The sequence below is a fragment of the Callospermophilus lateralis genome, chromosome 8 (genome assembly GCF_048772815.1).
Source record: "Callospermophilus lateralis isolate mCalLat2 chromosome 8, mCalLat2.hap1, whole genome shotgun sequence".
Taxonomy (NCBI): domain Eukaryota; kingdom Metazoa; phylum Chordata; class Mammalia; order Rodentia; family Sciuridae; genus Callospermophilus; species Callospermophilus lateralis.
Genome location: NC_135312.1, coordinates 72,132,620 through 72,145,370, shown reverse-complemented (window position 1 = coordinate 72,145,370; position 12,751 = coordinate 72,132,620). Strand labels below are relative to the sequence as shown.

Genomic DNA, 12,751 nt, shown 5'->3' with positions numbered 1-12,751 from the left:
TTCCTGGTGTCCCCAATGGGAGTAAGTGGCCCAAGGAGGAGCTGAGAAGGGGGGGGGCTCTTACGATGCATTCGGAGAAACTGCATGTTGTGAGTACAGGTACATATTAGCAGTTACTTGCTTTTTGATAATATTTAGAATATTTCTGTGGCCTACTTAAGGATTTACAAACAAAGACATACAACGTTTGTAATTTGCTTGACAAAATTGAACAGAAGGTGGTCAGAGAGCAGAAAGAGTTGAAAGAAAACTGGCTTTGGGTTCATGGTTGCAGAATCTGGGCTGTGCGACATGGGCCTCACTGGATTAGTCTTTTTGCTTCTTTTGGGTTTGAAATAGCCCTAAAGAAGAAAGGGGAAAGGAAGAATTCCAAAAGACATTAGCTCCTGAATTACGGTTCACCACTGGTTTGTACTAACTGCTCCTTTCAATGGTTATAAAACAAAAGCTCAGAAAGTTCCCTGACCTGCCCAACATCACACAGCAAGCAGCTGCAGTGTTCACAAGGGGGGTGGCGGTGTCATTCTGCTTCCTACATCCTGTGGAAGTGGAAGATTGTCATTAGAAAACCTGAAGGAAGCACTCAGCACATCTTCACACTCATAGCTGGTCCTGGGACCCTAAATAAAATGCTCATTATTTTTATTCTGGATATTTACTGACAGACACTGCAGTCAGAACAAAACACTGGGTTTTCTACTGTTATCATCATTAAATTCCCCCTTAGAGGACAGTGTTGCTGCAGAGTGCAGAGGTGAATGACAGTCTACACAGCATTGGGCCACATGAGCTGAAATCAGGACAAGCAGATCAGGGGTTTGTTTTACTCACATCAACCCCACAGTTTTCAAGAGCAGCTGGAGAGAAAAAAAATGTCCCCAGATGCAAACACTGATGAAGACCTTGGCCTCCTAGATGTGCTGGCTGAGCAATCTTCTGCTGAACCCAGCTAAATAGCTGATATGATGTGAGGGAGCTGTCACTTAATCAACTGTCCCTGCCATAGCCATGGGCTTTCTGGGCTCACTCCATGTTATGGGTCCCAAAAGCCCTGGGTTTCTGTCCCCTGATTAGAGCACTGCTCTTTGCTTGCCCACCTGCAGTGCCAGCTGCCCCTGGCTTGCAGACTCAGCCTCTTGGCTCACTCAAGGGTGTGGGGAAATGGAGACAGGAGATGATGTCTTCCAAAGGTGCTACAGAGTTTCCTGGGCCCTGAGGGGACTGCCCTGAGCAGATAAGTAGAGCAGCCTGTGGCAGTAATTCTGGAGGTAGTTTTTTTGGTTTGGTTTGTTTTGTTCTGTTTTTAATTTGGGGACTATTGACCTTGCTGTGAGAAAAGAGGCAATGACTGAGCAAGAACTGCCACCAGCACTGTTACTGGGAATTAGAAGACCTGAATTTCTCTTCAGAACTTCAGTGCAAACTGATAACACCCCATCCAAAGTGGACTACATCCTGTGCCTCCTGATTGCTGAATGTTCACCTGGACCTTCTGACCACCTTCCTTCTACTAGACCATCAGCCTACAGAACTGGTACCTGGATTTTTGCTCGTGGTGATTCCTGCCACCTTACTACTGAAGAAGGCATCATTCCAGTGGACACTGTGACCCAAGAGGCATTTATCCATCATGATGTGGCCTTTACCTTCACTCCTTTCCTGTTGTACCCAGAGTCAGCACAGCCCTTTAGAGTGTAATCAAGAGTCCTCAAGCTAAATAGCTGAAGCTATTTTATCACAAAGGCCCAGTTTTTTTTCCATGAGTGTACATTTCATTTCATCAGTTAAAGCCTTCAGCGAGAAACAAAAAGTGGAACCAGGGAATTTGTAATTGTCAACTATGTCTGAAGAAAGGAAACATCTCTTTGAGAATAGCATTAGACAATGCTCCCCCACCCCTGATCTCAGATGATTGAAGTTCATGAACTAACTATCTTCTTGAAATCCCATCAAGGTCACTGGACCCTGTTCTTTTTCTACATCAAATCTGTAGTAGCCAACTGAATGAGAAATTAGATACTTTGACCCATTGGGATCAAAAGAAGGCACAGTAAATTTCTTATAGCATCTTCTTTGGGATTATTCAGGAACCACAACTCTTCACAAAACATAAGAAATTCTACCCAGGAATCCCTTTACCTAATGGCATCTCACAAGACTACAATGAGACTTAAGAAAAGGCATCTTGATACATCAAGATAGCATGTATATGCATTTTGTGAAAAGCTTATTCTTAGATCATTGGTTTTCCAAAGACTTGCAGCCATGAAGTCCTTTGAATGAAAATATGGAAGCCCAGAGTAAAAGTGAAGCTGCTCTAAATGAAGTAGTGAAGCAGAATTGGGGGTCTTCAACTTGCCATAATCATCATCCTTTACCACCATGGTGACATCAAAAGAGACTTCCTTGCAACATGTAGAATTCTTCAGAGCAATGTTTGAAAACTACTTCACCAGATGACATGTTTGAGCTGAGTGGCATTCTAATCTTTTGTGTACTTGCTCTCAATATGGTCCATATTCAGTTGATGCTGAACATTCTTATGAATATTTACTGCAGACTTATTAATGTGCAAGAAATGACAAAGTGCAAGAAATGCCTTTGACCCCCAGAATTGTCATGTGGGCTGAAAATAGTGTCAGATGAACCTTTATTAATGGCCCTCCATCCCAGATGCACTTAAAATCACTACTGGAATTGAGTAGAACCAGAGAGCAACTAATATGCATCCTACACTGACAAACCCCACTTACCAACCTTCATAAACATCAAATGTACTACTGGTACTGAAGTACATGAATGATATCTTAGACCTTCCTTGGATACATGAAAAACTGACATGTTGATACTGAAACTGATTCCTTCCTCGTTGAGACCATCTTAAACCAACTTATGCATTTTACCTCTTATCATTAACCATGGTACTCTACTTTATATGCAAGGGATAATTAACTATGAAAGCAGAATCCAAATACTGGCAGCATTTCCCAAAAGGTCTCAGTACCTGTTTATCATTCATCTTTTCAAACTACAAATCACTATATGACTCAATCAGTGGTAGTTAACACTGCTCCTTAGTTTATATTCAGTTAACTGTTGTTTCCAGGACAAGTAAGCCTTTTAAAAAGTTTTTTTTTTTATTTTAATTTTCTCTATCATTGGCATATCTCCTTGTTCTACAAAATTCTACCTGAATGCTACTCTCTAAATACATGTAACAGCTGGTCTTCAAGACAACCTTTGGACATCCCTTCTCATGTCATTTTAAATGTAGCCATTTGGAAAATTTATCTTCTAGCTAGTGAGAAATGTTCTTGTAATATGAATCTTTTGTGCCTGGTACAACCAACTGTATATGCTAGCGATAGTTAAACATAGGCCCTTTGATCACACATGGTAGCCAACTTGCTGAGCATATCAAGTAATATATATATATATATATATATATATATATATATATATATATATATATATATATTAAAAAAGTAGACTATATATATAGTCTACTTTTTTGTCAGATTGATATGGAAAAAATACAAGTATTGCAGCAAAGGATTTTAATACTTAAAACTTTTGTACTTGTGGATATCTTAAATTACATCGGTCTCAATACTGCTTTTTAATACCAATTAAGAGGGTTGGCTTTATTCCTTTCTATGAGATACTTTTTGGCATTAGGACAACTTATTTATTTAAGAAAGATTCAATTCTTCAATTCCCAAATCATATTAAATGAAGAGACTTCAATTTGTGTTCTGAGAAAAATCTCATTCTGTACTGCACAATTTAAGGGCAGGCCATCTTCAGCTCCTTTAACAAATGTACAGATTCAATTCTGGACATATTTTCTTTATGTCCTTGTTTTTTACCCTTTAGACTAATCATGATTATGTTATTCATTCTACAAATCATCAAAAAAGACTTAGTCCTGTTGATGTAGACTGCTTACCCTCAACACATTAAAATCTGGATGAATATACTGCTTATATATACAATTTTTATATCTCCAAGCTCACTTTTTCTGCTGTCTTCAGATTGTCAAGTTGTCAGTTTTTTTCTCTCCCTGTGTTTTTTTTGTACTTAATAAAAAATACATTTATCTACACTGCCAGTCATTCCCACTGATCCTTTCTTACTCAGTCAAAATGAAGAGTTCAATATGAGTGTGAGCATCTGCTCAAGACTCAAATGTATTCTATGCTTAAGAATTCGTATTTAAGAAAGCAAAAAGCTCAAAACTTAAACCCAGGAGTTTGCCTACTATCTCCACATCTCAATTCTTATCTAAATCTTTCAAGAGTGCCATCCAATCAGTCTGAGGCTTGACTTGCTTTTAAGATGACTTTCAGAGATGAGCTGTTACAGAAGATGAAGACTTGATTACCAAAGAAAGTAGGGCCAACTTTGACATACCTGGCTCTACTTACCCTCCTGCTCCCAGATGTAGTGTAAACTGATAAACATACCCTCAGGTCTGGATTGAACATGGCCTTTGAGCTGGATGTTCTTGGGCAAATGAACAGGAAAATGACAGCTGCTGTATCCAGACTAGCCCTTTAAGATCAGAAAATAGTATTCCTAGTAAACCATGTAAAATAATTCTGGAGTACCCAGGGCAAAAACTAATTTATAGAACATTTATTAATTAATCTACCACATTATATCCTGTCTTTTGTTGTGGCTGGTCCTGTTTAAGTTGCCCTGCTTGTCAATTTACATGTCTTAGCTCTTATGTACCTTTTTAAACCAATTGCCAATTTCAGCATATCTTGTGTTCAATTCCATCAAGGATTTCTGAATGGAAGCAGCCCATACTTCACCCCAAAAGGACTTAATGTTCACAATAGGAAAGGATCATACTGCACACTCCTAGTGGTGAGTAAGCTACACTTGACCATTTTTGGCACCTGGAACCTCTTCTGCCAGATCTGGAAGGGAAAGTGCAGCAGATGGAAAACAAAACCATTTCTCTCTTCTCCAGTAACAGAAATGAGTCTGGTTCACCAGTACTCATAGGAATGAACCATTTCAATTTGGCAAAAGACTTAAGGAAACACAAGAAAAGTTTTCTACTGAACTTAATAATTTACTACTGACTCATATAGAGATGCAGAACTCTTTACCAGTAGGAACCTAGTGGTCTTGCTTCATGTCACCAAGATAATGGGACTCTCAGACTTAGCTGAGTTTGCTTGTATTGAAACTCTGGTATAATACAAAGCACCCTACTGGACATAATAACAATTCCATTCAAATGGATGATAGGCTTCCTGAGGACAGGAAAACCATCCCTCATTGTTATTTTTAATACAATTTTATTACCAGTGAAGAAAAAATTCAAATTCATAAGCAAACTTCAAGTTCTTTCAATATCTGATTGTATCCTGAACATCATTTGTTTATGATTGCCCAGCATCCATTCCATATCTCATTGTAACAATTTCATGACATTTCTTGGAACCCTATGTTCCTATTTGCAGTCCATGTGATTTGGATAGTGAGACCCAGCCTTGGGATTCAGGAGTATACTTATAATTCAGAGCTCATCAATCAACAAAATCCATGTCCTTGATCATAGCTATTGGTTCAAGAATGGTTGTATGACTCAAGTTGGTCTATTGTTAACCCTAGGAATTTTACTGAATTGTGAAGAAATTTTCTTTATGGAGGTGCTTTAGCTTTGGTAGAATGAAAAACTCAAACCAAGAAGGCCTATGACGTGGTTGCATGAGCCACTCAGAAAATGAAGACAGTTCAGAGGAAAACAGAGGCAGAAATGGAGAAACTTGAGTCCTGATGACAGCATTTGTGCTCCTTGATCCAACAATGCCTGAAACTAGTATATCTCCTGGACTTTGAAGTTATGTGAACCAATTAATACCCCTTTAAAAAAAAAAAAGATAACATAATTAATTTTGTGAGTACAGCATTATCCTGATACTAGTATTACACAATTGTATTAAAACAAGATAAAATTTTAGGTTAATATCCCTGATTAAAATTCATGTGAATTTCTCCAAGAATAACAAAAGAAAATTATATAATAGTACATTGAAAGTTATACAAATGCTCAAATTAACATATATACCACATTTAAATAAACAGATAATCAAGAAACAATCTAAATAAATGTAGAGAAAAAATTTACAAAATTTGGCATGTTTTCATGGACAAAAAATCTCATAATAATCTCAGTAAGACTTAAACTCAATATAATCAAATCAATATATTAAAAGTCCACAGCTAATTTTATAATAAACAATGAAAAATATAAAGGTTTTCTTCTAATATCAGGAGCAAGACAAACAGGCCCACCTTTATCACCTTTATTCCATAAAATATGGGTAGTATTATTCAGAGAAATAGTGGAATAAAAGGAATAAAAATATCTACATTGTAAACAAGTGAAAATATCTCTGTTTTCATGGGACATAATTTTACATGTAAACAGTCTGTGAATAATTTCATCAAAATAAATAAATCCAGTAAATTTATAAGATATAAAATCAACAAATGAAATTCAGTTACATTTCATATGCTAACAATAAACTCTAAAAGCAAAAAAAAAATCTCTTTTACAATATCAACAAAAACAGTAACATATTTCAGAATCGACTTAATCAAAAGGTGAAAATTGTACACTAAAAACTATAAAAGAAATTAAAGCAGGCACAAATAAATAGACATCCTGTGATTATGTGTTCAGAATTGATATTGTTAAAATATTTCTAACACCCAAAGTAATTTCTAAGTTCATAGTATCTTCCACACAATGCCAATGGTCTTTGCTACAGAAATAGCAAATGAATATTTATTTATGTATTAATTCCTATGAAACCACAAAAGCCACAAGGAGCCAAATTAATTTTGACAATGAATAATGTTGAAGGAGGCATCAAAGTTCTTGATTTCAAAATATACTATATAGTCTATTAAAATGTTATTTTCATTGCATAATGACAGACATATGGAACATTGAAACAGAAAACTTAGAAATAAAAAACACATATATGCCAAGTGAACTTCAGTAAAGTTTTCAAAAAGACAAAAAGGGGAAAGGAAAGGACATGTTTGTAATAAATGCTAATGAGAAAATTGAAAATACACTAGTAAAATAAGAAAATTAAAATTTTATCTTACATCATACAAAAAAATCACAAGTATAGACATTAAAGACTTAAATATAATACCTGCACTGTAAGACACCAAAAATTAACCACTGTAGAAATTAGGAGATTTTTTTCAGTAACTTTTCTTGGATATGATTTTTTGTTATAAAATCAAAACCACAGACAACAAAAACTAAATTATAGAAGTGAAACTAATAAGCTTTTTTCATAGCAAACAATCAAAATAGTGAAAATGCAATTACAAAATTAAAAAAAATAACTTCAAACCACATACCCAATAAAGAATTAATATCTAAAATTTATTTTAAATCTTGTACAATAAGAATAACATGGGCCAAGCTCTCTTTTCTCCAACACATGTTTTTTGGCCCAGCATGCCTGCTTAGAATTCCTGATACCAGGCTTTCCTGCCTAATGGCTTTAACATTGCTTTAGTTCATGCCCAGGGCTCAGTTCACACATGGCTCATGGGTGGCTTCCCACACTCAGGTAATTTTTGAACATCCAAGGATGATTGAATGCTTTATAAACTTATATTTAAATATTATTATTCATATTCTACAAGTGTTCAAGTAAAAGGAAATGTTGCACATCTCTCACTTACTTTTTTTTAATCACAGAAAATTTAATATGGTAGTGAGCTTCTTATAGCTATAAGAAGATGTTATAAGGTGTAGTATTATAGATTCTATTATTTAAAATAGAAACATTCACTGGGCATTTCAGAAAATTTTAAAAACATGTTTATGGTGATTGGGAAGTACTATGTAGGCTGTCTACAAGTATGAGAAAAATGGAGGTTGAGAGTGTGGGCCAGTCCAAATCCCCAAGTCTAAAAATCAGGAAAATTAATGGTGCAAATATAGATCTGAGGATGAGAACCCAGGGTGTGCTCCACTAGTACCAGTACTAGGAGTTACAATGTCTAAAGGCAAGGGAAGAAGGGGAGTCCAAGTCCAGAAGAAAGTGTGAATTCACCTTTTTAATGCTTCTTTGTCCTATCCTTAGCTGATGGTATGGTGCTCATTTATATAGCTCACATTCAAATTCAAAATTGTGATACAACTAGTTAGTACTATAAAAGAAATATACATCATGACTCTCAAGAGTAAATTATGTTAGTAATAATATATAATTTAAAATATTATGACTATTTAAACATAAACTTAAAATTTATAATTTTTACATAAACTAGTTTGTGTTTAACAATATGCTATTGACAAGATCTTTTAACTGTCATATTCCCTAAATATTACAATTATTACAATTATTATTACAATGAGAAGTATAAGTAAGTATTAAAACAGCAATAGTTAAGTATATACTCAAGATAATTTTCACTATATGGAGTATAATAGTGTGAGGAGATTTTAAACTCACCCCTAGGACAAACTTGTACCATGTAGTTAGTTAAAATAATTTCTGATTTTATCAGTATTTAGCCTAACTTTATTCTCATCTAGAAAAATCAGGAGTTGGAAGATACCAGAAGTTGTATATGCTTTTGTATTTCAATTTTAAGTGTCCAGAAAAACTTCTTGAATATTTTTCTCTGATCATTTCTATAAATAATGCACTTTTATTTTTTTCCTATCCAATTAGTAAGATGTAAGAGAAATTGATTTTTTTAGCAACAACTTACATTAAAACCAGGGCAGCTTTCAGTAATAGAGATAATGAATCACTATACTCACCAGCTGATGATTCAAATCATAAGAAGTATCATAGAGTGGGATATGTAGTAGTGATGGCTTAAAATATCACTTTTCTAGATTCACACTGAATATATTAAAACTGTAGTAAAAGAGTGAAATTTTTCATAAAAAATAAATATTCAATACTATCTTATAGTTTTAAATAAATAATTTATGAGATTCATTTAGAAGAAAAACATATTAATAATGTCATACTATTTTATTAAAGAATATCTAAAGTCACAAGACAAAGTTATTATATATATTTTATATACTTAACCAGAAATATCTCATATTGAGCACTCTTTTATCTAATTGGGCTCCAGAGCTAGACCACATATTACAATATTCGAGAGTAATTATAAAACAAACATGTAAAGAAATGATGAAAACATCATGAATATAAGCATGGTTTCTAACATAATTTAAGTGGATTTACATTGTTTCATAGATTACTTTTTTTAAAAAATGTTCATTCTTGAAGTATTTATAAATATATATTGTAGAAGTAATTACTCTAATTAATAGCATTTATAGCATTCATTTACTCATCCTAAAATCTCGTTTTCTTGCATCTATAGAAAAAAGAATTTTTTTTATGTAATACCTCATGAGAGAAACAAACTTCTATCTCTCACCCTGCACAAAACTCAACTCTAACTTAATAAAGCACCTAGGAATTAGACCAGAGACCCTACAAGTACTAGAAGAAAACGTAGAACCAACATACCAACATGTCAACTTAGAAACCAACTTTCTCAACAAGACTTCTAAAGCAGAAGAAGTAAAATTAAGAATCAATGAATGGGATGGCATCAAACTGAAAAGCATTTTCATAGCAAAGAAAAAAATAATGTTAACATAGAACCTATGGAGTGGGAGAAAACCTACACCACTGGTACCTAAGATAAAGCATTAAATAACAACAACAAAACAACCTAACACCCCAAAATTAAATAAACCAATCAATAAATGGGCAAAGGAACTGAACAGATACTTCACAGAAAATGAAATATCAATAGTAAAAAACAAAGAAACAAAAAATATCCCTGCAAATTAAAAGTACTCTAAGATTTCATCTCACTCTAGTAAGAATGACAACTATGAAGAATACATATACAATTATTATTGGCAAGGATGTAAGGAGAAAAGCACTCTCATACATTGTCAGTGGTACTGCAAATTGATGCAACCACTATGGAAATCAGTATGAAGATTCAGTGACACAACCACATCAATGTTTATAGCAGTCAACTCAAATAGCAAAGCTATAGAAACAACCTAGGTGTCCTTCAATGGATGAATGGATAAAGAACATGTGGTATGTATACACAGTGGAATATTACTCAGCCATAAAGATAAATGAAATTATGGCATTTCCAAATAAATGGATGAAACTGGAGAATATCATGCTAAGTAAAATAAGTCAATTTCCCAAAACCAAAAGTTGAATGTTTCCTCTAATTTGTGGGCCCTAACCCCAAACAGGGAGTTTGAGGTGAAGATTAATAGATATCCATTGGATTAGACAAAGGGAAGGTACCTAGGAGGGAAATAGAAAATATTGTAGAATGAATCAGACATAAAACTCTTAGACTTGTATTTTAATACATGACCAGGGTAACTTTGTATTATGCACAACAAGAAGAGTGGGATCCTAATGGAATAAGATATACTCTATGTATGTGTAATTTGCCAAAATGTATTCGAATGTAATGTATAACTAAAATAACAAATAAAAATGGAATAGAAAAGCAAAAAATATATTTGATCTCTATATTCCTTTTTTTTTTTTGAAAAATGTATGCTCCAAGCTTGCTGCAAATTACACTTACACTAGGAAAACTTAATATTGCCTTTTGAGTACAGATTCTCTGTGTCACTGGAAGATGGAATGACTATTTGGATACCCAAGCTTCATAGCCAATGATAAATATCTCTATCCTTCCATGCTCATTAGGTTTTATTTTTTTAAACAATTTTTATTAGTTGTTGATGAAATTTTGTATTTTATTTATTTTTATGTGGTGCTGAGAATTCATCCCAGTGCCTCACACATGCTAGAAAAGCACTCTGCCACTGAGCCACAATCTCAGACACCCCCATTAGGTTTTAGATATGTAATACATCCAAAAATGTTCCACACAATGCTAATGTGTTGAAAAGCATCAAGGTTTAGCCTGGTCTTTAGAAAATAATTTAATTCTGAGGGATATATTCTCATCATAGGATTAAGCAATTTGATGGATTAATAATTTTTAAAAAACTATGTGGTAACTGTAGGCAAGTGGGGCATTTCTGGAGAAAATATGTCACTGAGGCCATGATTGAGAGTACTATATCATCCCTTGTCTCTCTCCCTCTGTTTCCTGGCTGCCATGATCTGAACAGCTTTTTTTCTTGACAATTCCTTTCCACCATGATGTTTCTTCTCTGGAATAAGCCAACCAGTGGCTAAATCCTAAATCTCAGAGTCAAATAAATCTTTACTCTTCTAAGTTGCTCTTATCGTGTACTTTGATCATGGTCATAGAAAGCTGAATAACAATGTTATTTTCAAAAGTTTGATTATTGAGTTCAACCAGTACTATTTTTGGGGGAGGAGCTGCTGCCTTTGGCCTGGTGTATGAGGAAGGGCTTGGCCCATCCTGCTGTGGTGGGGTTTGCTGAGCATGGAGCTCCTCTCCTCTGTCTCCTCAGCACGAGCTTCACCTGCTTCCATCCACAGAGATCTGGGCTTGGGGAAGAACTGCTGGAGCCATGGAGCATGAGGTGGTTCCTAATGCTAAGAAGATGGACAAGATGGTGCACAAGAAGAATGTGGCTGGAGCATTGGATTTGCTGAAAGAGCTTAAGAATATTCCCATGACTCTGGAATTATTAAAGTCCACTGGTACTGGAATGTCAGTTAATGCTATTCTCAAGTAGAATACAGACGAAGAAGTTACATCTTTAACAAAATCTCTCTTCAGAGCCTGGAAAAAGTTATTAGATTGACAATTCACTGATAAAGACACTGAAAAAAAAAGAACTTGGAATTACCTCACAGAATAGCCCTGAAGCAAGAGAAGTAGTTCTAGTGGCAATGTAAGCAGCAGGAAGGATGAGACAAATGCTTATGTTTCATCTTTTCCTCAGACACCAAGTACTTCTGATTCTGTGCCATTAAAATGTAGGGAGGTGCTTGCTGCAGCTCTCCAAACAGGAGATGACTACATTTTTATTGGATCTGATGAGGAAGAACTAGGATCTCAGATTGAGGAAGACATATATCAAAAAATAAGGAATATGGACATGAAATACAAAAACAGAGTATGAAGTATGATATCAAATCTTAAAGATGCAAAGATATGCAAATTTAAGGAAAAATGTACTCTGTGGAAATATTCCTCCTGATTTATTTGCTAGAATGACAGGAGAGGAAATGGCTAGTAATGAGCTCAAAGAGATGCGGAAATACTTGACCAAAGAAGCCATCAGAGAGCATCAGATGGCCAAGACAGGTGGCACTCAGAATGATTTGTTCACATGTGGTAAATCTAAAAAGAAGAATTGCATTTACACACAGTAATGATGTGTGTAAGTAAGATGAACCAATGACAACATTTGTTGTTTGTAAAGAATGTGGAAATCGATGGAAGTTCTGTTCAGTTGGAAGAAATGGATATGGACCATTAAGAAAATGGCTTTTGTAATTAGCTTTAAAACTAGGCCAAATAACTAGGTTTCTAAAAAGTCAGACTTTTTAAATTAGCATACATCCTGTGGGGTTAATGGAAAGAAAATGTTAGCATCTTAATGTAGAATAGTAATTATAAATAGTTCATGACTTGATCTTATTTGAAAATCTATATTGACCAAGGATTAAATATAAGGATTGTAGAAATCACTAAAGCTGTGGTCTTTCTGTATGGAGGGTGATAGGTG

General features: G+C 34.7%; 1 pseudogene; it reads left to right on the top strand.

The window, feature by feature from the left end:
• Window positions 1-11,584: 11,584 nt before the first annotated feature.
• On the top strand, window positions 11,585-12,519 carry LOC143405724 (transcription elongation factor A protein 1 pseudogene; annotated as a pseudogene).
• The last annotated feature ends 232 nt before the right edge of the window (window positions 12,520-12,751 follow it).